The sequence below is a fragment of the Orcinus orca genome, chromosome 2 (assembly GCF_937001465.1).
Source record: "Orcinus orca chromosome 2, mOrcOrc1.1, whole genome shotgun sequence".
Lineage (NCBI taxonomy): Eukaryota > Metazoa > Chordata > Mammalia > Artiodactyla > Delphinidae > Orcinus > Orcinus orca.
Genome location: NC_064560.1, coordinates 88,586,664 through 88,609,118, shown reverse-complemented (window position 1 = coordinate 88,609,118; position 22,455 = coordinate 88,586,664). Strand labels below are relative to the sequence as shown.

Genomic DNA, 22,455 nt, shown 5'->3' with positions numbered 1-22,455 from the left:
GATATAAATGCAGCATTTCAGGGCCTACAAGTCAGCAGGAATTTTGTTGTGTGTTAATTTCATCATCCCAACAACCCTATCGGGTCTTTCCAGAGGAGGAAATGGGAGCTGAGAGACGGAAGTGACTTGTCCAAGGTCACACAGCCAGTGAGCATTAGAGCTGGGATGGATCCCGGTCAGGATGTTTCTGATGTCTGTGGCCTCTCCTGAACTAGGCTGCCTTTTACCTGTGGCTCTGAAGGTCCAGGATTCTTCCAGGCTCAAGGACCAGTGAGCAAGCATTCTCCAGTAAGATATTCCAAGAGGCATCTGGGAACCAGATCTGGGCAGCCATGAGTGGGAGAGAATTCCAGTCCCAGGAAAGGGGGCAGAATGCTTTCTCTCTCCCTGAAGGACTCTGAGGAAAGGATGAGTAAACAGAACTCCTGAAAGAGGGATAACTGGAATGCTCACACCCACCTGCCCGCACACCTGCACCCTCTGGCCAGGATCTCAGACCTCCTGGGCCTCAGAGCCTAGCCCTGGAGTCTGTGCAGAGGACACGAGTCACACGGGGTCTCATCACCCATTGCAGCAGCCACGGGAACAGCCCAGAGAGTGACAGCGCTGAGAGGAACTTGGCTTCAGGCAGTAGAGAGGCTGCCACTCCGCAGAGGCAGCCAGGCCAGCTGTCGACTCCAGAGAAGATGGGGCTGCTGGGAGACGTGACAGACGGAGTCCCGGGGAGCTCGTGAACCCCATCTGTCCACGGCGGGTGGGGGAGAGCCGCCCCCCCAAGTGAGACATGGGTTACAAAACCAACCCTTCTAAAGCCACACAGGGGCCCTGATGTCCAGCTCCGTTCCACAGAGGTCAGAGGCCCGAGGAGGTGTTTTGGGGTGCCCCAGGGTGCCACCCTCCTCCCTCTTCACAGAGAGCGGCTTCATCTCTGTGCCTCGCGCTCTGTGTTACCGACAGGCCTGCCGATGGCGGGGATTTCTCAATCCCCCAGTGGAACAGCACGAGGAGCCGGGAGCTGCCCCAGGTCTGAGAAAGCTTTCACCCCCAGGGTCTTCCCTGTGCCGGCCTCCTGCTTTCAGGCCTCCATCCCCATTTCACACTGAGTCAACGGGAACACCACACGTAGCCCCTTTCCCCTGTTCCACAAAATACATAAGTACATAAGCAAACACGCTTGCCCAGTTATTCAGATGCCCAGTTGAATTTACTGAAGCCCTTGGGGGAGTCCCACATGGCAGGCCTTACTGTCAGCAACTTAAAAAGCCCTCCTGCCTTTTCTGTCTTCTCTGATCCTGAAATTCACATGCAAATGTAAGGGACCCAGAAAAGCCAAGACTATCTTAAAAAAGAAGAAACAAAGTGAAGGACTTACCACATCTGATTTCAAAACTTATAGGGTGAAGGAAATGGGGAGATATGAGTCAAAGGACAAACTTCCAGTTATAAGATGAACAAGTTCTGGGCATCTAATGTACAGTATAGTTAACAATACTGTATTGTATAATTGAAAGTTGCTGAAAGATTAGATCTCAAATGTTTCCACCACACACACACTCACAAAAAGGTGATGGAGGTGTTAACTAAGCCCTATTGTGGTAATCATTTCACTATATATATATATATATATATATATATATATATATATATATACACGCATGTATCAAATCATCACGTTGTACACCTTAAACTTACACAAAGTTATATGTTGTGTAGCAATAAAGCTGGAAACAATTATTTTAATTTTTAAGAAACTTATTACAAACCCACAGTAATCAGGACAGTTAGGTACCAGCATAAGGATAGACATATAGATCAATGGAACAGAATTGAGAGTCCAAAAATAAACCCATACATCTATGGCCAATTAATTTCAACAAGGAAGCCAAGATGCGTCGATGAAGAAAGAAAAGTCGTTTCCACACATGATGCTGGAATACCTGTATACCATATTAGAACCCTTACACGTTGTTGCCAGGGATCCAAAATGGTACAGCCCCTGTGGAAAAGAGTTTGGTACTTCCTCAAAATGTTAAATATAGAGTTATCACGTTTAATATTTCTTCATAAGCAGGAATGTTCTTGGGATAAATACCTGGGGATGTGACTGGGATGAAGCAGAAGTTGGAGGAAGAAGTAAAGCTGTGATGCTGGCCAGTGACAGGCCCTGGGCTGACCCTGTGGGAGCTCTGGAGCCAAAATGATCCATCAGAGTTGTCCTGCATTGGACCAAAATAACCGATCCTTATATGCCCTCCTTGATCAGTCATCAGATGGGGCATCCCCTCCAGAAGGGCATGACTGTGGGCGAGGCAGCCCTCCACAGCTAAGACAGCCCCCAAAGGTGGCCTGCCGACCACCTTCCCAGCAGCCGAGGCAAAGCCTTCGTTGATGGGGGTCTGGGTGGCATGTCTCCCTGCCCACCCTGCTGGGGGTGGAGGGATCCATTGCTGTGGAGCAGAAGCACCCAAAGCCCAGTGGAAGGGTGTGGGGTTTGGGAGGTGAGGGGGTCGGTGGCGGGGAAATGTATAAGCAGTAAGGGAACAAAGACACGGCAATGACAGATGCCCGGAGACCTGCCCTGTGGAGGTGGTGCTGGGACACAGGGATGGGAGGCAAGCTGCTAACCGTCTCTGGGAGGCCTAAGGGGCCTCTGCTGTGAGTGGGTCAGCTGGTGCAGGGTTGGCACCTAAAAAAGGCTGGTGGGAGCTCTGCTGCGGGCTGGAGCCTCCGTGGTCATGGCATTGTGCACTCAGTGATCCCCAGTGCTGCAGTGAGGCTGCCAGGTGTGCTGGTTGGGACTGCGTGGCGGGGAGAGGGGAGTGGGTCCTGCCTCTTTGGATGGAGTTGGTTAATCCATTCAGGGATGCTCTGAGCTATTTCCTGAGTAAATAACTCTCGGGCAGTTATGCACCTAAAAGCAGACCAAGTACGGGAGTGAACACAGTTTCAGAGGCGCTGCAGCAGCACGTCTCCCAGGAAAGGCTGGCAAAACAAGGAGAAGCCCAGAGCACCGCAGGTGGGAAATGAACACTTGGGCTGCAGCCCAGGTGGTGCCAGTGATTAGCTGTGTGACTTGGGGCAAGTTCCCTGACTTATTTGGCTTTAGTCCTCCCCACGGTTAAATGAGAAGGAACCTAGATAGCCTCTCAGGGGCATCCAGCGCTCATCCACAGGACTCATCAGGAGTCCTGCTGAGGAGCCAGCAGGAAACCAATCGGGAAGGTTCTAAGGCTTGTGCTCCCCTCCACCCAAAGGCCCCAAAGGGCAATCCAGGGCTGCCCAGGGTGCTCACCACGTCTGGGCCCTCACACGCCACTGTGCCCACTCTCTCGGGCTCTAGCTGCAAATTGGTTCACATGAGGAACACGAGCCGCCCAAATCACTCATAGGATGGCTCGAGCAAAAGCAATTAAATGCTTTCTTAATTGCAGGATGGCAAGAGGTTAATGAGTTACTATAAAAACCAGTCCCTGCCATCTGGTGGCTGTCACCAAAGCCCACATGCAGGGAGGCGATCCCAATTTGTAAGACAGGACGACGGGATCACTCCAAGTCAGGAGAAGGGGTGGAACCTCGGGTGCCAAGGCTGGGGGCCCTTAGCGGCAGAGCCCAATGCGGCCCAGCCGGCCTCCAGACGTCCCAGGGCTGCACAGAGCTTCAAAACCAAGCTGGAGGGAAATCAGACAGGGAGCCAAAATCACTCATCAGCTCCAACACTGGTTTTCTCTGGGATTCGGCTCTAGCGAGGGACGGCCGACAGCCACTTGCTCAGCGCTAGCCAGGAGGAGAGGAGAGAAAAGCGACAGCTGAGAGAGAAGCCAGCCAAGGCGGAGGGAGGGACAGACAGAGGCAGGGATGCAGACCCTGCAAAGACAAAGAGATGCAAACCAGCCTGGACAGACGGAGAGACAAAAGAGAAAGGATGAGCGCTGAGATGCCAGGAGGTGGAAAATGACAGTGACACAGACAGGCCGTGAATGTGAGAAGTGGATGAAAGGGCAGGTAATTTTCTAGAATCAGAGATAGGAAAGAACCTTTGAGGGTTTTGCTTTGTTCTGGGCAGACGTGTTCTCTCCAATATTCTGCAGCTCCCAGGAGTCAAGGAGAATGGCCCTTCTCCCTTGGAGGATGTGAAGAGGAGGCATTCAGGGGGATCAGCCTCCACTCTGCCCCTGAATAAAACACACACACACGTTTATATAGGTGCACGTGCACACACACACACACACACACACACACACACACCCCATCCCAGGCACAGCCAGTTCTCACTGGTCAGGAGCCACTTCTCCCCGTGTTGAGGAGGCCACGGGTCTCAGGCTGTCTCTCCTCTTAGCTCTGGTCCCAGAGGTTCCACTTGCAGCCCCAAGCCTGGCGGAAGCAGGTCTGGTTTTCTGGTACAAAGAAGAAGGAAGCCAGAGAGTCTACGTATCCCAAAGGCTGCAAAGCCTGTGATTTCCATGAGGCTAAACTCACTGCTGGCCCTCTCTGCCATCTTCTAGAAGTTGGCTGAGAAATAGAGAGATCACCCCTCACCTGTTCTTCTAGGGTCAGACTATTCTTCCAGGATGAGACCTTGAGACACTCACTTCCCAGGATTTTAGAAGTTTCCCCTCCCAGAGCAGGTTCTAACTGGCCACAGTAACAATATAGCAACCTGCTTGCAGTGAGAGGGTGGGACTCTCTCACTGAGAGTGAGTGGGATGTCACCTACTCCACCATCACTGCCCCCCGCCTTTGAGGACCACGGCAGCTTGCTCCTGAAGGCCAAGGTCTCAGCTTGAAACCAAGCCCCATGGCCCAAAGCAAAAACAAACAAATAGGGATCTGCAGCTGGAAGATTCCAGTATCTCCATTTTTCACAGTATCTTTTGTCCTTGATTTTCCCTTCTCCTCTCTCCCACTCCAGAAGACTCTGTACCCAATGAACTAGAGACACAAGGAAGGTCTCGCTAATCCATCCATCTTACTAGAGGTTAGAGATTGCCCTAACATCTCTAGGGGAATTTAGGGAAGGGATTGTTGGTGTTCCAGGGTAAAATTAGAGTTTGAAATTCCTTGTCTACACGTGGGATCCAACCAGCACAAGAGTTGACCATCATTGTCTCTTTTATTTCCAGCAATAAACCAGAATGCTAAAGCTGTCTCTAGCTGACCCCACCTAGCCAGCTGGTGGGTCCTTTGAGGACTCATGTCACCCCCCCTAAGTCTCCCAGCAGAGGTCTGCCAGGTCTATGAATCGGGTCTCCCTGATTCTGGTCTGGGCAGCAACCTGGGTCCACCAGCTGTACAGCCGCAGTGACACTGGGTGACACCCAGGAGCCGTCAGGGCGTCAGCAGTAGTTCTGGGGAGTGATTTTTTTTTTTTTTTTTTTTTGCGGTACGCGGGCCTCTCACCTCTGCGGCCTCTCCCGTTGCGGAGCACAGGCTCCGGACGCGCAGGCTCAGCGGCCATGGCTCACGGGCCCAGTCGCTCCGCGGCATGTGGGATCTTCCCGGACCGGGGCACAAACCCGTGTCCCCTGCATCGGCAGGCGGACTCTCAACCACTGCGCCACCAGGGAAGCCCTGGGGAGTGATTTTGCTTGTGGTTCTTCCTTTTGTCCCTGTGCCTTTAGAAGGTCTGAGTGTTCTTCTTCCTCGGGATTCTGTGAGCCACTCAATTGCTTTCCTGTTTCCAAAGAAAAAGAGTGGTCAGGCACACACACGAGAGAGACAGAGACACAAAGACAGTGACACAGAGACAAAGAGACAGAAAGAAACAAAGGATGAAAATACTCTAATCCTTGGAACTGTCATTAAACCATAGGCACTGGTCTCTGTCCCTCTTCTGCTCCCTCTGGACTGAGCTTTCTGTCCTCAGCCACGCTCCTGGAGGCCCCATGAGTTCAGAGCCCAGTTTTGTCCCGTGGCTTCAAACCTTACCCCTCAGGCTGGAACAAATACCCAGTCCCTGCTCATTATCAAGCCACCCTCCTTCTACCCGCTGCCCACACCTCCTCTGACACAGAGAAACGTACACACACATGTACACACCCCACACCCACCTCACACACAACTACTCTGGCTCATGTTCCACTCTGCATTTTCCAAAAGGCATTGCTAGAAGGGGACGCATTCCATCCTCCAGCTCCTGGTCTGTTCGTGTTCAGCCCCCCTCAGGACTGCAGGGCCTCGGGCAGGGGAACCGGGAGGGAGCAGAGGGGGTCGGCATACAGAGTCTGAGCTGTTACGTGGAGACCAATCAAATGCAGCTCACGTCTACTCCATGATTTTAAACGATGGGAAATCAGCACTCCAAACATTGGACCCAAAGGTTTTTCTTTAACTTGCTGCTCTGGAGGGGTAATTTTCATCCAGGTGTGGCATGTGCACAGCCAGGGAGCACCTGACAAGTCATCAGATGCCTCTGAATTCCTTTTGAGCCAACACCTAACTTTCTTCTTCTGGGCAAGCTGGGGCTCCTTTGTGAAGAAGGGTAACTCAATGTCACTTTGAATGAGTGAATGAATCAGAGGACAGAGCTCCCGTTAGAGGACTGACGGTGAACATTTCAGGGAATTTTAGAAAGCTCAGCCCTGTGAGAAAACTAACCACCAGAGGATACTCTAAAACAAAATACAAGCAAATACAAGGTTGAGGGAACATTCTGTGCGCACTCAGAATGTCAGGGAGCTCAGAGGAAAGGACAGATTGCTGTTGGAAGGTGACATCGAGATGTGTGTGTTTCCCCCAGGGCCGACTGCTGCGGTAACTTGCTCTGGGTAGCGGCCACTCCCTCCCTTACGACACCGTCCCAGTCAGCCCATCACAACTGCCCGGTCCATCTTGAAGCCTGTCGGCTATCCAGCACTGGCTGCTATGGACGTGACTGACTCCCTGAGATTCTCTGGGGCAGCAGTTGAGAACTTGGGCCCTGGAGGGAAAAGCCTTGCGGTTTGAATCCTGGCTTCCCTGCTTGCCTTCTCTGGGCTCCAGTTTAAAATGGGAACAACAACAACAACTCTAACAGTGTTCTTGCAAGGATTAGATAAATTGATCCATATGAAGGTGTATTAGTCTGGGTTCAGCCGAAGAAATAAAACCAGTAGGAGATATACACTAAGCGGTTTGTTGCAAGGAATTGGCTTATGTGATTGTGGGGCTGGCTGGGTGAGTCTGAAATCCACTTGGAGGCCGTCAGGAAGGGCCGGCTGGAACTGAGACACTGGCTGAAGCTGCAGGCCCCAGATGGAATTTCTTCTCCTTCAGGAAAGCCTCAGCTCTGCTCTTAAGACCTTTGAACTGATTGAATCAGGCCCACCCAGCTTGCCTAGGATCATCCCCTTTACTTAAAGTCGCTGGTTTGGGACTTTAATGACATCTACCTTCACAGCAACACCTAAGTTAGCATTTGGTTGAATCACTGGAAACTCAGGCCTAGGCAGAGTAACATATAAAACTGCCCATCACAGAAGGGTGAGCACCGTGGCTGGCTCCTGGTAACCCATCACTCAAGAACATTCAGCTATTATTTTTTTTAGGATTCAAAAGCATCTACTATGAAGTTGACATGATGAGTCAAGCTTCCCCCCTCCATCTTACCTGACCCATAGCCTTCTCTTCCTCACTTCCAAATCTTCTTCCAAAGAAGGCTGAAGACTCACCCTAAGGAGTCAAAAGGAAGGTGACCCTCTTCTATTCATCCTCTCGGCAAACACTGCCTGGGCACGCTCTGTGCCAGCTCAGGTCCAGGAGCTGTACGTGCAGATGCAGGTACGAGTTAGTCCCTGCCCGCCTGAAGGCCTGGACGCAGCGACCCACCCTCCGTGGTTCCTCTTCTCTGGTCGCGCACGCCCTGCCCGGCCTGTAGACCTCCTCTACAGCTGTCCTCCATCAGCACCTGACTAAAGGGGAAGACAGCAAGTCCAAACTCTGAACTATGCACCCACCCAGAGGGGCACTTTTTCTAAATCACCCAAAGGAGCCAAGAAGCTAGAGCATTTAACCACAGACATCAACAGAAGGGAGATGCTCCCCAGGGAGTCACATGCTGTTTAACACAGGACACCCCAGTTCCCCGTCACAGGGCACACACATGATGCAGTGAAGAGCATGTCTCAGCCCCTCAGAGTATTTCCACTCCTATTCTGGTCTGCAGGCCCTTCTAAGCACCCACCTTGGTGGCCTCTGCCCTCTATCGATCATTTCCAGTTCCCCACACCCTACCTCCTCCAATTCCCAGAGAGGCCATGCTCTGTCCAGTGGCCACTGTGATCCCACTCCTTCATCCCAGGCCGAAGCTGCCCTGCTCCATGGCATGGTGACGGTGCCCACTAACCTAGGACAAACGTGTCCCAGGGCCATGGTTCTCCTGCCAGTCTACACTTGTCCAGCTCTCATCCGCCCTTGCAGAACCCATGATGGCCCAGAGAGCTCCCCTCACCCTTTCCAGGAGCTCAACTTTCTAGTTACATGAGCTTGGCAGAGTTAATTAACCTCTCTGAGCTTGAATTCCTCCTCTAAAAAATAGATATGATCATAAAACCCATTTCAAGGAGTTGTCATGAGAAGCAAGTGAAATAACATATGTGAAGTACCTGACACGTGGAACCCTGTCCATCTCCCGAATGCCCAGCCTCCCTGGCCAGCCCTTGCTGCCCACCCTCCCTCCAAGCTTACATGATATGGAACGGGTACATGAAGCCCACACTTAACCCACCTGATGTCATGGCATCCTAGCTCTGGCTCACCAGTCTCCAGGATACCACAGCATGGGGAGAAAGAGTATGTTTGCCTTCACATCTGCTGGGGAAGGCCTCCTACCCACAAGTGGAACCTGCAATAACATGAAGGGTTTGAACCGTCAGAGTTGTGATCAAAGGGAGACTGGGGAGTTTATGACAAGGAACTCGTTTCATGAAAGAATGAGAAGCAGATGTAGCCTTTCCCCTTCCCCCCAACCTGTCCAGGACCCCAACAATATGGGCGGCAGTGCAGAGGACCCCAGCCTGTACTGAACCCCAGCACAGAGGAAGAACTCTGTCACCTGTCACACACTGTATCAATGTTAGTCCGTATATTATAACTTAATTCCTCCCAGCTCCTGGGAAATGCAGCGCCTGGGGTGGACTGGGCTGGTTCTCTCCACCTGGCCTTGGAGAAACCTGCCTCTCCTCTAGAACAGGGGCATACCGGCCAAGGAACTTCCACAGGTGGGACCCTCAGGACCCCATCCCTCCTGCTGCAAGACCGACCAGGGGATCTAATGGCGGGCAGGTTTTGAAATCTCAGCCTTATGGAGATTTGGGGCTGGGTAATTCTTGGTCTATAGTATGTTTAGCAGCCTTCCTTGCCCACTCCTCCCTGGATTCCAGTAGTACCCACTCCCCAGTGGTAAGAACTAGAAGTGTCTCCAGACATTGCCAGATGTCCTCAGGAAGCAAAATCACCCCAGACAGAACCACACAGCCCAAGTGCCTGCTGTGCCCTGGGCGCCCTTTTGAGTCAAGCAGCTGGAGGTCTTGTGACCCTGTGACTCTGGCCACCAGCAAATGGACAGGATCTCCATCCTGGACCAGCTCCTGTGACATCACTTGGTTGGGTCAGGGCTCTTCAACTGCATGGTGACTCCCCACCCCTGACCAAGCTTGCTCTGGGTTTGGGGGATTGGAGTAGGATGTCATGGAAACAGGATGCTGGGAAGAAAACAAAGAGAGAAATAAATGCAGCAGGGACCACAGAGCAGGAGGTCCCAGCTTCCTGGAACCCACTAGATGACCAGTTCACTCTCTCAGCTCTATAATTCCACCTTTTCTACGACGATGACATACTACCTTTTAAATCATTTTTAAAGCCTTTATTTAAAGTAATTTATCTACTGCTAAATAATAACTATCAAAAGCTGTATTTCCCAAACTGGGATTTTTCATTACTGGTGTGAACAGGATATGTTATTTTTCAAGGATGTATTTTTGTTACCAGACTGGGCCATTTTTATTTCATGCAAGTCAAGTGGGCATGGGTAATAAAATAAAAATAAAAACAGAAGGGAGCTAGTTTTTTTTTTTTAATCCCACCGTTTTTTCGGAAGAAAATAAATCTGCCCCTTCAATCACTCCCACCAAATTAAACTTTCCATAATTATTGTAATGCAACATACATATAAATAGTACATATTATGTATATAGTCACATGTATTTTCACCAAAATGTAGTTATGCTATATTTTTCTGCAACTTGCTTTATCACTTAACACAACTTTTATCAGTGACCCCTCCTTCCTGGTTGGTGTCTCAGAAGCCTCACTGCCCGGTTCAAATACCAGCTCTGACTTTTCACAGCTGTGTGATCTTGTGGAGGTTAAGAACCTCTCCGTGCCTCTTCTGCAACGTGTGGATGATGACAACATCATCTACTTTATGAAGACCTGAGTGAGTTAAACAAGGTCATGATGGGAAGCACTCAGAACAGTGCCTAGCAAATACTCAGAAAAATGTTACCTCCTGCTACACGGATCTACCTTCTTGTTAAGAGTTGAAGAGGATTCCACTACACAGATATACCATGTTCTGCCGTGGAAATTTAAATTTGTACAAATGTTTGCTCTTGTAAGCCATGGTACAATGAATGCCCTTGTACTTACATCTTTACTCATTCATGCCATGGTTTGGGAGGATAAATTCCTAGAGGAGAGATAGGGGGGTTATTCAGTAAGCGCATTTTAAGTTTATATATCTATTGAGATATTACCTTCAAAAAGGTTGTGAGGATTTTCATTCCTACCAACAGCGTGTGCGAGCTCGTTTCTTCACTCTCAGCAGTTCTGAAGGCTATCAATCTTTTTAATTGGGTAGGCAAAAATGAAAACAATGCCACAATGCTGTTTGCATCCATATTTCTTTAATTATTAGTGAGATCAAACAATGTTTTTTCTTCCAGTTTTAGATATCAAATAATTAAAAATTTTTTCTTCTTTTAAACAATTTCTCATTCTGACTCCTCTTGCTATTTTAAGATGTTGGGGGTAGGAGTTTATTAATTAATTAATTAATTTTTGCTGTGTTGGGTCTTCGTTTCTGTGCGAGGGCTTTCTCTAGTTATGGCAAGCGGGGGCCACTCTTCATCACGGTGCGCGGGCCTCTCACTATCGCGGCCTCTCTTGTTGTGGAGCACAGGCTCCAGACGCGCAGGCTCAGTAGTTGTGGCTCACGGGCCTAAGTTGCTCCGTGGCATGTGGGATCCTCCCAGACCAGGGCTCGAACCCGTGTCCCCTGCATTAGCAGGCAGATTCTCAACCGCTGCGCCACCAGGGAAGCCCTAAAATTCTTTTCTTCTTGAATGGACCATCTGTATGGTGTGTGTGTGAATCGTGCATTTGTCCATTTATGTTGTTTCTGATTGATTTGGAGGAACGCTTGCTATAGTATGGATATTTACAGTTTTCCTGCTAGGATGTATAGCAAATAGTTTCTCCCAGGCTGTCATTTATGTATTTATGTTTTATTTATGGTGCCTTTCACGGTACAGTTTTGTTTTGCTTTTTTAAATTTTTAGGTGGTCCAATATGCCAAATTTTTCTTTGTTGACTTCTGGATTTGGTGCCAGACTTAGAAAGGCCTTCCCCACCCCAAGACATAGAGATATAAGGATCGAGACTGAGATATATGACATATGCCCTCCACCTGGACTTGTAAGACTATATATGTGAGATTATCTGTAAAACTCTATTAGAAAAGGATGACAGCTCAGATTATAGGTAAAACAAAACAATCTTACATATACATAGTCCTATATTGCCTTTTAATTTGTTAGTACTGTATATTTAATGCACAAATCTTTAATCCATCTGGAATTTTTTACTGTAGTGTGACGTAGGTACCTAATTTTATCCTCTTGCAAATGACTAGTGATTTGTGCCATGGTTCAAAGTGTCTTTGCCCTCCAAATGGCTCACCAGAAGGACTAAGGGTCTCTGAACCTGAGTCAGACTGGCCTGGAAGAAAAGGGGCTGGGAAAGGAGTGGTCTTCCCTCCCCTCTGCCCGTCCTCCCTCTACATATATCACCTCCCTCGGCAACAGCAGGTGTCACTGAGGCTCTTGAACTCAGAGAGCAGGGCCACGCAGGCGGGCTGCCAAGGGGGCCATGAACACTCCATCACTGAACACAGCATTAAGGGAATTATCAGAGCCTGAGCTATGGTTACCCCGGGACCCTAGTAACTTATGTGCCCAGAGAAATCATTTTCCTGGATGTTGCATCTTAGGCAGCAAGGAGGCTCCGGTGACCCTTATATCATCTGTTCCCAGGTTTCTGTGAAGTTACACAGGCTGGCTCCCCACAGTAGAAAGAAATCTGATTACGGGTAGAATAACTTACAGGTAAGGGGACCTCCAGTGTGTGCCCACCCTGGCTGTAAATCCTCAGAGCTAGATTCCAAGGAAAGTGAACTGGTGCTCAGACCAGGACGCCTCGCAGGGCAGGCATCCTTCCTAACCTGGGTGTGGGCAGGAGAGCAGGTGGGCTTTAGAAGAACGGCGGGTTATCAGGGCCCAGCAAATGGAAGGAACATTAAAATGCCTGGGTTCCTCCTTCTATTAACCACCAGGATGACTTTAGCCTCTTGTTTAACGTCTTTCTTCAGTTTCACTGTCCAAAAACATGGGTTAACATGGATTAAGCCACATCCAAGGGACCGTGCTATGAGTTTTAAACACAAGCCTCCAGTTTTCACAACAAGGCTGAAAAGTGAGAATGAGTATTCTCACCTTACACATGTTGAAACAAGATCAGAGAGGTTCAGGAAATTTGCCCTTCTGGAGTTACCTCTCCAGAAGGTGGCAGAGCTAAAACTGAACCCCCTGGCCAGGCCCGCAGCTTGAGTGCCTTCCCAGCATCCAGGTTCCCAGCTCAGAAGACACCGGAGGGTGTGCATAGAGAAAGCTTTTCCAGGCCTCCCACAGAGGCCATCTGGGGAGGGTCCTGGGGCTCTTCCCTCCCTTGGCTTTGGTGTGACCTTGGTCCTGGAGACACATGCACACTGAGTCAGCTGTGGCCTGGTCCACACAGCTTCTGGGCACTCGCCACCCACCAGAACCCAGGTCCTTCTAGGGCTGTGTGTAAAGAAAGGAGGAAGCAGTCCTGCCCGAACCTGAGGGCTACACGTCACGTGTGTACATGGGCAAAAGTTAAATCACAAGCCAAATGTTACATCGGATATGATGCTCTATGCTCTCTCTACCTCAACAAAAATATCCTCATCATAACAAGACATAAAAAGTTAATGAAGTTGTGGCTTCTGTATGACTGAAAGTCTTCCATCGAAGACAAATGAACTTAATTATCACTGTGTGCATCTGGCTGTTCCATTAATGGGCTGGTGATATTTGGATAAGTATTAAAATCAGGAGAGCCATAGCTCATGTATTATTTTATATTTATTTCTTTTATTTTTTGCCTTCACTTCAGCAAAATCTCCAAGTATGTTCATTTTCACAAAACATTATTCCATTGACAATAATCATCTAATAATTACAAAATAAAATGTATATACAAAGGGAATAACTGTGAATGTACTTTCATTTTAAAATACCTTAAAATATATGTAAAAATTGGAAAAATTATAATTCAATATGAGTTTAGTAAAAATTATTTCTCTTCTAAAATATTTTAAATTGCTACCAAAGTTACAAGGCAAAATATAAATCATAATTAATGAATACAAACTATTTTAACCAAAGGTACTCAAAGAAAGCTGAAACTTTTTAATTTCTTGAAAATTTAGATATTAAATATTTTTATAAAAATAGAACAATTTGCAATTCTAGGATTCAGGGTCCAGCTAGTTATCAGTGTAAGGACCTAATGTCACGCTTCACACATACTACGTCTGGAACTGCACATATATACAAATCTAAGAGTCATATGAATTGCTTACTGTAGTAAAATATGCTTCAGTGTCCATGCGCAAGTGCCGTGAACACTGTGTTCATTCTTATCTCCAGAACCAGGAATTGGAACATGAAGAGAAAGAAGAAAATGAATGTCTGGCATGCCGAGAAACAATAATTTTCTATACAAGAATCTACTGCATTCAAGCTGAGAGGAAGGATGTGACAAGTTAATTAATTGGCCTTTCTCTTACCCAAGCACTTCTCCTGTTCAGATTCTCCGGCTCTCTGAGGTGGTACCTGCCTCTGACATTGTTGGACATGTATGGCATACCACCTTCATGGGATTTGATGCGTTTTCCGGGACATAAGGCAAGAGATGTGCAGAAGGGTTTCCCGTGGGCCTCAATGGTGATAGTTATAAGGGCTGGTCTTTTAGGGTTACAGATTGCTGGGCCAGCCCTGAGCTCCAGATCCCAAGTATCAGAGGGGTGTGTGTGTGTGTGTGTGTGTGTGAGAGAGAGAGAGACAGAGAGAGAGAGAGAGAGAGAGAAAGAGAGATTCAGTGCCCTCCAAAGTATAAAGCCCAGAGCCAAGGCCCCTCTATTCGGGTTTCAGGGTGGTGCAGGAAAAAAAAGAAAAGGTTTGGAGGAGTCTCAGGATCCCAAAGACCGATCCCAGGAAGACTCACAGGACTCAACACACAGTCATATTCATGGCTATGATTTATACCTGCAAAAAGATACAATGAAAAATCATCAAAGACAAAGGGGCATGGGGCAGCATCCAGATGCAAAGCAGGCCCAGCTTAAGAGTCTTGCCCCAGTGAAGTCACACAGGACACACCTCACTCCCCAGCAATGAGCTGTCCTGACACACGTGAAATGCTGTTTCCTAGGGAAGCTCATCAGAGACTCAGTGCCCATGATTCTTATTGGAGGAAGGAGGGAGGGAGTGCTGGCCACATAGGCACGTCTGTCTGCCATGTACCAAAATTCTGACTCCCGGGAGGAAGGCAGGCGTTCAGCATGAATCATACTGTTTGGACAGTTTAGGCAGAGTGAGCACTCTTCCCAAGGAATGGGGAGAACCCTTCCCTAACCCAAGTTCCCCATTGCCAGCCAAGGGACAACTTTGCGAGCAGGCCTTCTAAGGAGAGCAGCCTCGGGCAGCTATAACTCTTTTCTCCACAGGAAGTAATTGAGGTGTGAAAGGTGGAGGAAAGGGAATCCTTTTCATTTGACCCACCCTTAAATTCCACTTAACGTGAAAGCTGGGACTGGCCTGAGCAGAGTGAGAGCTACCTCACAAGGTTAATCCAAGTAGCCACATGCAGTCTGAATGTGCTCATTTTCACTTGAAACAACACCCCCTTGCATACACACACCATAATTGATTATCCAGTCGCCTAGAAGATACTGACAGTATGACAGCATTTTTTAAAAAGCTCATATTCAAGCATATCTAAATAACATACTGTTCAGGAAATTCATAGGTGGTTAAACTATTTTTAAATGTAAAGGAATTCAAGACAATTTTTCCCCGAGGAGGGGAGGGGAGGGAGGCAGGGATGGGAATCAGAGAGGAAGGTACACTCATTAGTAATGTTCTTAAGATGGGGGTAGGTTCATTTTATAATTATGGTTCATAATGTCACATGAAGTAAGGGATGAATACATATATTCTTTCACAGGTACCAAAAAATACATATGAAAACATTTTAATTTTTAAAATTTACCATCTGGGGACTTCCCTGGTGGCGCAGTGGATAAGAATCTGCCTGCCAATGCAGGGGACATGGGTTCGAGCCCTGGTCTGGGAAGATCCCACATGATGCGGAGCAACTAAGCCCGTGAGCCACAACTACTGAGCCTGCGCTCTAGAGCCTGAGAGCCACAAATGCTGAAACTCAGGCACCTGGAGCCCGTACTCCGCAACAAGAGAAGCCACCGCAACAAGAGAAGCCCGTGCACCGCAACGAAGAGTAGCCCCCGCTCGCCACAACTAGAGAAAGTCCACCTGCAGCAACGAAGATCCAATGCAGCCAAAAATAAATAAAAATTAAATCTTTAAAATTTACCATCTAGGCAATGGTAAGGTGTCCTTTCTGACCATGGACGCATGTGAGGTGGAATTTTTAGTGCTGATCACTCAAAACTAAAAGACATTGTAATTTAACTGACATAGAAGCACACGGTCATATTAAATCAAATGACGTTAAGCTTAATATTCTCTTATTACTGACTGGTCATAAGCCATTCTGTTTTTCTCACTGAGGATCTTGTTTTTGTGAATCAACTTGATTTTTATTACTCTGCATTTCCTTGTTTATTTCCATTTTGGGGTAAATAATTGTTTGGTTTTCAGTATATTTATTTTTATAGTTACATTCTATTTATGATACCCGATATTGGTTTTCTATTTATGGTAAAGATGCAGTGTTTCCTTTCAAAATAAGTTTATACAAGCTAACATTTGAGATAAATTAAATACAAATGTTAATCAAATGACAGAATGAGTGGTATAGGGATGTAACAAAGGTCATCTAAGAGGTAAGTGAATGACACAGCTGGGAAAACATGGTACAATTAATTGACATCCAAGTATCTATCACCCAAGTTCTACTTTGTTAGGTTCTATGGGAGGCCAGAGAGTTACAAGGATGTGTGTGTGTGTGTGTGTGTGTGTGTGTGTGTGTGTGTGTGTGAGATGATCTTTATTCTTAGATTCTTTTCCACCTGGAAAAGCAACACACACTGCTGTACCTAAGGAAACAGTTATCGGTGAGGTTTTTTTGTTTTTGTTTTTGTTTTTGCGGTACGCGGGCCTCTCACTGCTGCGGCCTCTCCCGTTACGGAGCACAGGCTCCGGACGTGCAGGCTCAGAGGCCATGGCTCACGGGCCCAGTCACTCCGCGACATGTGGGACCTTCCCGGACAGGGGCACGAACCCATGTCCCCTGCATCGGCAGGCGGACTCTCAACCACTGCGCCACCAGGGAAGCCCATCGGTGAGGTTTTAATGCCAGTGCCTGCGGGGGCCGCAGAGAACACTGAAAAGGGGAAAGCCCAAGGTTTTAAGACAGTAAGTGTGAAGTTATGAGTCACACTGCCTTTTAAAATGCTTTCTAGACATTAGGCTACAAACATGCCCCTTACTTCCAAGGGCTGTGTACAAATCCATGCGCCTCCGGTTGGTACCACTGGTTTATTGTCCTAGATACACTTTTGCTTTCCTAAGGCAGGGAAATAGGCATCAACTTTAAAATCATAAACCAACAGCACAAGGCAGTACCTAATAGGGTCTGTCCCACTTCTGTATTATGTCAGGACTTGTGGAAAAAGGCCTTACCGAGAGGATTTGTCTCACCTGCCAATGGAAGCAGACAGTACTGTTTTAGCAGATCTGAACTGATTGTGTTGTCCTACCAGAGGTGGTGGGTGTGGACGGGCCATGCTTGGACGACACCAAGAAGAAACACCCTCAGGAAATGTGACCCACGAGTGATGCAGACCGCAGTCTTCTAACATTCTCACTTCCCCTATCCCACAACCCCCTCAAAGCCAATGGGCAGTAGAAATGACTGATGGGAAGCCTTAAATAAATAATTGTATATAACACTGCTGGGGACCAAGCAAAGGAGAATGATAGATGCCCTCAACAGCTACATCCCATCACCCAGACACAAGGAGATGACCACTGAGAAGGTCAGACCCTAAACATAGAATTCTGAGGCAGACTGTATTACTGGAGCCATCTTAGTATCCAAGCAAATTGGAAATATATTTAGGAAGAATGAAAGGAAGCAATAAGAGACTTGTTCATTGATTTAACAAACCTTCACCGAGTCCCATCTGGCCCTAAATACCGGTATAAGTAAGTTAGCTTCAACTTAAGGGGCGCATAGAAATGGAAGAGGACAGGTATATAACAGTTACCAGTGTGATACAATGTGATGATCGTGCTATGTGATAATACCACATTCCAGGAGGGAAAGAGCCCAGATAAGGGTAGTTCACCCTGCAGGAGAATGGGTCTGAAAAGGATCATTAGTCTTAATGACTCTTGCTGCCTAGAACAGAGTCCAGCACATAGTAGATGCTCAATAAATATTTGCTGAAGTGTTGAATAGATAAGAAGCCTGTGATAGGCTAGATAATGGTCCCCCAAAATATCCACATCCTAATCCCTGGAACCCATGAATATCACCTTACTTGGTAAAAGGGATTTTGCAGAGATGATAAAGTTAAGGATTTTGAGATGGGGAGATTATTCTGGATTATCCAGACGTGCCCTAAGTATATAACAAGTGTCCCTGTAAGAGGGAGAGCTGACACACAGGCAGACCCGGGGAAGACAATGTGACCACAGAGGCAAAAAGATTGACCACAGAGGCAAAAAGATTGACCACAGAGGCAGAGGAGTGATATGACCACAGGCTAAGAATGTCAGTGGCTACCAGGAGCTGGAAGAGGCAAGGAAAAGGATTCTCCCCTGGAGTCTCCCAAGGAAGCACAGTCCCACTGACACTTTGACTTAGGCCCATAAGACTCAATTCAGATTTCTGGTCTCCAAAACTGTAAGAGGACAACTTTCTGTGGTTTTAAGCCACCAAGTTCGTGGTAATTTTTTACAGCAGCCACAGGTAACTCATACAGCCACTGCTCCAAGAAGACATTAAGGCCGAGGGAGCTGCAAAACTGTCTGGGCAACGCCAAGTACTTCGGAGAGCCTGGGGAATTTGAGCTGAGGCATCCTAAGATGCAAAAGGAGCCGGAGAAAGATGAGTCTGGCTTGGCTGTACAGGATGGATGGAAGACGGAGAGACCAGAGGCAGGGAACTCTGCCAAGAGGTTCTGGAGGCAGCTCAGCGTGCAAAGGAGATGAGAGCCAGGCCTCGGGGATTAGCAGTGGGGACGAGAGAAGGGGCAGGTACAAAAGAAATTTCAAAGGCAAAATTGATGGAGCTTAGTGAGAGACTGAATATAGCAGATGAAGGAGAAATTTCTTCCAGCTGTTAGAGCCAAGACTGGCAGAGAGGAGGAAATTGGAGCATAGGGGAGACATTTCTAAATGTTTCTAACAATAGCTAGTTCATCTCAAAACTATCCCAGTGCCATGATTTGAGCTACTCGTCCCGTCAAAGAAACAGCTAGGGGATCAACGCTCTTCATGGCTGGCCACCAGTGGCTGGAGGGGCGTGCTATCGCCAGAGCTGCTTGTTACAAAGTATGGAAGAATTCCTTCCAGCCGACCTCCTGATCTCCCCTCAACCTAATGCCACCCAACCCTAGATTTTCAGAGTGGGGGTGGGCAGGGGAACGGGATGGAAGGGAAGGAGGGAGGAGGAGAGAAGTGGAGGTGGAAGGGAAAAGTAGAGGAGATGACAAGAGCTCAGGTCAAGCACACCCACAGACATAATCCAGCTGCTGTCTTGCCAGGGGCACTGACTAGGGTCCAAACAAGCCATCAGAATGAGTTTTAAGCCCTCACAGCTCCATCAACAGGGCCCTGGTTCTCACTTGCTGCTCCTTCCATCCCTGAGGACCCTTGAAGTAAACAACCTTTTCACCAGAAATACAAGTGGATTCTGACACACTGGGAGGCTGCAGAGTATGGAGAAGCTGGTGGAGGGAGCAGGCCCTGGATGGAGGAGAACATCTGATAGAGAACATCCCCTCAAACCGGAACTACCCAGAGCAGGGAGCGGGGCTCAGAAAAGGCAGTGAACCCAGGAAGCTCATCTCCAGAGATCGTGACTACAGCCAGGGAGGATATGAATAATAGCAGGGCTATTATAATAATGGCAGTGCCCCAAGCACTCAGAACCCACTCCCACCCTGTGATCCCCTGACTCCCACTGGGCAATTCTGCAGGTGCGTCAGCTACCTGTCCTGAGCAATTCTCCACTCAAGAAGGCCATGGCTCTCAAGTACCACTTTGTACAGAAGCCGTCAAGGCTCAGTGTTCATCTTGGCTTTGAGGGTGGGGATGGGGGAGGTGGAGAGAGAAAAGAGAGAGAGATTCCTGCGTTTATTTCTATCTTAATTATTGAGCATCTCCTGTGTGTCAGACACCTGTTAGATGCTTTATTCAGTGAATAAAACAGGCCGAGGCCCTGTCCCCATGATGCTTATAAATATTACCAAAAAGCCTTTGAAAATAAGCCTGAGCAGAAACTTGAATCAGAACCAAATCTCCATATTTTCCAAAAGGATTGAACCGGCGAACGTGCAAATGTTCTCTGGACCAAACCAAGATTTCTTTCCATTTGAGTCTTTCTTCTCTTTGGGGGCTCAAGCAACCTACTGGATCACAGAAACTCACATGGCATGTCTCTTCCGACAAAGTCCCCAGAGGAAGTGCTGCCATTACCGAGAAGTCAATTTAATTGCACTACTCTCCAGCAGTATTACTTTTTCCTTGCCCAAGCCTCTTCACGGGTTCATTCACTCATTTGACAATGATTTATCGAGGGCCCAGCACGTGCCAGGCGTAGACAAAGGGCTGGTAGTCCAGCAAGTGCACACCATCCATTAGCTCTCACTCCCTGCCTTGGCCACTGGGCAGGGCAGGAATGGCAGCCCTGGTCAGACAGTCAGAAAGCTGAAGGTCAACCCACAGTAAGAACTGGCTCCAAGACCCAGGCTTGGCAAGTGGCAGAGCTGGAAAAATAGTCCCGGACCCCTGGTTCCTATTCTAACAGCTTCTCCCACACTCTACCCAGTTCCATCACTGAGAACCTGCCCAGCAGGCTTTTTCACTCCCATTTTACAGACAAAAAATGGAGGCATAAGAAATGTCAGGGCTTCCCTGGTGGCGCAGTGGTTGAGAGTCCGCCTGCCAATGCAGGGGACACGGGTTCGTGCCCCGGTCCGGGGAGATCCCACATGCCGCGGAGAGGCTGGGCCCAAGAAATATCAGAATTTATCCCAAGCTACACAGCTTGCCAGATCGAGGCATGAGTCCTGATCTCATGACTTCAACATTTTCTTTTCTCTTAATGTTGAACTGCTTCTCTTTGTTCCTGGTATCTTGTCCCCCGCCTCCCAAAAAATCACACACACACACACACACACACACACACACACACAATCAAAAATAATAATAATTAAGTTAAATTAAAAACAGAAATGTCTTTCCTGCTCTCTAGAATCGAGCGGCAGGCAACAGCCAAGCCTCCCGAGAACACTTAGTGATTTCCAGGGGAAATCTGACCATCACTAACATCCAAAGATACTGCCATGTTTTCAATTAGGGGGCTGAGCGCTCTGGCTTCGGAGGCGAGGGAAACAATGCAGAGTGCTCCAGGAGAGGAGGACTGACCTCTCTCAGAACCCGCTCTGTTCCCGGCTAATATGTCAATAGCCTCTTAAATGGAACGTTATGTGTCTGGGATTTTACTGTCAGACTCATCCTTTTTGGGTAGGGTTCAGGGTGGTTTTTTTTTTTTTTAATCTAAAGTTGATTGCCTCTCTCATTATCAAAGCCACCATCCATCTGTTTCCACTTTCTTAAGGGCTGCAGCAAGGAATTGAGCTGGAAATGTGTTTTTACTTGAGGTTTTAGGATTCCCCTCCTCCCGCCTTGTTGAGGGTTGTTCAAGTTTTAATGTTGTCACTGCAATATGATCTTCCAGTAGTGGGTGGCCCGGCTGCGCCATTTGAAACTAATTTACAGCTTCATCTGGGACTATCGTCACTTTAAATTAATTAACCAAAAAGTACCAAAAAATTATATGATGGGGGGAGGAGGGAAGGAAGGAGATGGGGGAGAGTTGAAAACAGTGAGAAAGGGCTCCTAAGCTTGGCTGGATACTGCCCTTGGGTACAAAGGGCAATCTTTACTTTCCTTCCAGCCCACCTTCTGAAACTAAAACACACACATACACCATAAAAAATCCAGTGTGTTGTCTTTTGAAAGGTTTCTTTGGGAAGATAAGAACTCTGTGTTGGCTTCCACAAAGCCAAGGCAAAGCTGTTATGAGGAAGAAAGGTAGGTAGGCCCGCCACCAGCTGATGCAAACTTCTGCAGCACACGAGGAACGCTGGAGATGAAAGGATGGTGGGAGTTGTGGACATGGGGTGGGGAAGGGTAGGCTTCAGGGGAGGGGGACAGGGCAGGGAGGGGGCATTCACCTCACCGCTCCCCAGGAGCAGTTCCTTCCCCTTCTGTAGGAGAAGGTCATTCGTTCCTCTCACATTCGATAAGTCTGTATTAACCCCTTATTAGGTGTCAAGCACTGTGGGGAAGGAAGAGACTTCAAAAGGCTTATAGGATTCATTAAAGTGACAACCAGCATCTGTACGGCTCCTAGAAGTCTCACACGTTCTCACTTCATCCTCACCACAGCCCCGTGAAGCACGCAGCATTATCAGTCCCTTTGATAAGGGAAAGAACCAAGGCTCAGAGAGGTCAAGAGGCTTGCCCCTGACCACACAGCTATGACGTGACAGAGCAAGAATCCAAACCAAGGTCTGTGGCGAAAACCTATGGTCGGGGATCACAAACGCAAAACAACGAGGGCAGAAGGGACATTGCATCGTCGGGTGCCTCCACACGAATAGGATCTGGAGTCCGCGGGCTC

General features: G+C 48.0%; 1 long non-coding RNA gene across 3 annotated transcripts in view; it reads right to left on the bottom strand.

Moving 5' to 3' along the window:
• Positions 1-1,720: 1,720 nt before the first annotated feature.
• Positions 1,721-22,455, bottom strand: part of LOC105748323 (uncharacterized) — a 59,481-nt gene continuing 38,746 nt past the window's right edge. Inside the window, exons 1-4 of one of the 3 annotated variants that reach the window (XR_007476051.1) lie at positions 14,123-22,454; positions 8,702-9,677; positions 7,585-7,737; positions 1,721-5,671 (exon numbers count right to left, since the gene is read on the bottom strand). This is a non-coding gene — a long non-coding RNA (uncharacterized LOC105748323). Of the gene's footprint in view, positions 5,672-7,584; positions 7,738-8,701; positions 11,170-14,122; position 22,455 lie in introns of those variants that run through there. The other 2 variants (XR_007476052.1, XR_007476050.1) reach the window with 2 other exon arrangements.